Raw genomic sequence first — 2,594 nt, 5'->3', positions numbered from 1 at the left:
TATTGCAATTTGAAATTTTTCACCCGACCCTCCTGACATTCGACCCCCCCCCCCCCACCGCTAAGAAGGGTGTTGGTGTGACATCCCAATGAGACATATGGTTGGATGCAGAATTGGAAGATGCACATTTTGGATTTGGTTTGAAGTCGATACGATCATTTTAGCGTACGTTATTGCGAAAATAAGAATTTCGGTGACCTTGACCTTGACCTTTGACCTATATTCACCAAAAACGACAAGTGTCTAAGTTGGACCATGGCTGACGTCTGTACCCACTTTGGTCATGATCGCTGAAACGGTGTGGCTGCTACAGGGTAAACAGACAGACACACAGAATGACACACACAACCGACCAACATAATTGCCGAAATCCGAAGGATTCCTCAATTATGATCGTCATGTGAATTATGGAGAAACCTCAAATTCCTGGGAAGTAGGAATTGATATTCCTCTTCAAACTGAGTCGATCGGAGGAAAATGGGAATCACGTTACAGGTGAAGGCCATTCGGCCCATCATGCCTGTGCCATACCAACACCACAATAATTTATCAAAATACGAAAATGTAAAATGTGGTTTGTATTTTTTCCCTCAGGGTAGGGGGGCACGTGGTTGGGTTAAAAACACACATCAACCACACAACCCCCCTCGATGAGATCCCCCACCAACAGCACTCCGTACACTCGTCCACAATGACCCATCATTGGATGTCATCAAAACCCATCATCAAAATGGAACATTTTCTCGGCCCGATACACACTCGGGTGTTTCACACAAACATCGTCCAATTTCCGGTGAACTTCGGGTGTTTGGACCGTTGGTGTAACGTGAACCCGGATCGGTTTGTAGATCGGTTTCTGTCAGTACTGAGCACCGGGGACGCGTCGACTCGGCGGACTCGAGTAAAATCGGAACGTTTTGTCCGTTTGATTGGAATCGTTCCGTGAGGTAAAATGTGTGATCCACTTCAGGGTCGATGTCTCGGTAAATAATAAAGATTAATTTTAAAATCGCTGAAATAACCCACTTTATCGATCGGAAAAAGACGACATATCTACTCCGTGATTTGTTCGGTATCAAGGGAGAGATTAACGTCGAGGGTAAATATATATCCGGGTTCAAGGTCCGGGGGTCGATATTATTCCAGGGTGTTGTGGTGTCGTGGTCGAGGTGCTCCAAGGCAGACACGAGCGGGGGAACAGTTCAACCCTGCTTTATTGCAAGAGCGAGAGCGTGAGCGGACGTTGCCCGTAACTCCTCCCTTTATTACGTACTCGATTCGCTACAAGCCACACGATGTACAGGCTCCCCCACCCCCCACGTCTTGCCCTGTCTACGCAGGCCCGTTACACCACAGGTGTTTCCTCATTCCTTCAGCATCCATAATGAGTATGTTAATTCATTACTCGTTGGAGATCGTCGGTGTGAGAGCATCAGGACCCGCACGGTGCGTGTTTTAACCCCCCCCCCCCTCTCATAAAAAATTAACATTTATTGGTGAAGTTTGATAATAAGGCCCGAGAAGGGATGTTCAGATATTCGAGAGAAACGGCCGCAAACAGTCAGGAAGTTAAAAACTCTCCACGTCTCTCCTTTTCCTTCTCCCTCGTTCGTTTATGATGAAGATTCAATTTTTAACCGAACGGAGAAAAATCGAAATCTGGAAACAAACTTTGACTCACAATGTCGTGTGAAGGAGCCGCGCCCTTTGGACTGGAAAACCGCTCGTCGGGCGACATTTTGTGAAAGTCCACGGACCACGGGGACAATAAAACGATGTCTGTTTCATACAAAATGTCCTTTTCATGATCCCATTGGACACGAATCGACTTCCCTCCTCTTATTCGATACTTTCACATTTAACAAACATGTTTATTCACATCGCACAAAGCAATCCGACAAAGATTCACCTTTTCAATCCACACACCTATTATACTGTACTATTTATGGTCCACACACCTATTATACTGTACTATTTATGGTCCACACACCTATTATACTGTACTATTTATGGTCCACACACCTATTATACTGTACTATTTATGGTCCACACACCTATTATACTGTACTATTTATGGTCCACACACCTATTTTACTGTACTATTTATGGTCCACACACCTATTATACTGTACTATTTATGGTCCACACACCTATTATACTGTACTATTTATGGTCCACACACCTATTATACTGTACTATTTATGGTCCACACACCTATTATACTGTACTATTTATGGTCCACACACCTATTATACTGTACTATTTATGGTCCACACACCTATTATACTGTACTATTTATGGTCCACACACCTATTATACTGTACTATTTATGGTCCACACACCTATTATACTGTACTATTTATGGTCCATACACCTATTATACTGTACTATTTATGGTCCACACACCTATTATACTGTACTATTTATGGTCCACACACCTATTATACTGTACTATTTATGGTCCACACACCTATTATACTGTACTATTTATGGTCCACACACCTATTATACTGTACTATTTATGGTCCACACACCTATTATACTGTACTATTTATGGTCCACACACCTATTACACTGTACTATTTATGGTCCAC

This window comes from Eptatretus burgeri, chromosome 16, assembly GCF_056783735.1.
Source record: "Eptatretus burgeri isolate ZD-2024b chromosome 16, Ebu_testis_v1, whole genome shotgun sequence".
In the NCBI taxonomy this organism is placed as follows: domain Eukaryota; kingdom Metazoa; phylum Chordata; class Myxini; order Myxiniformes; family Myxinidae; genus Eptatretus; species Eptatretus burgeri.
Note: the sequence above shows the minus strand (reverse complement) of the source record.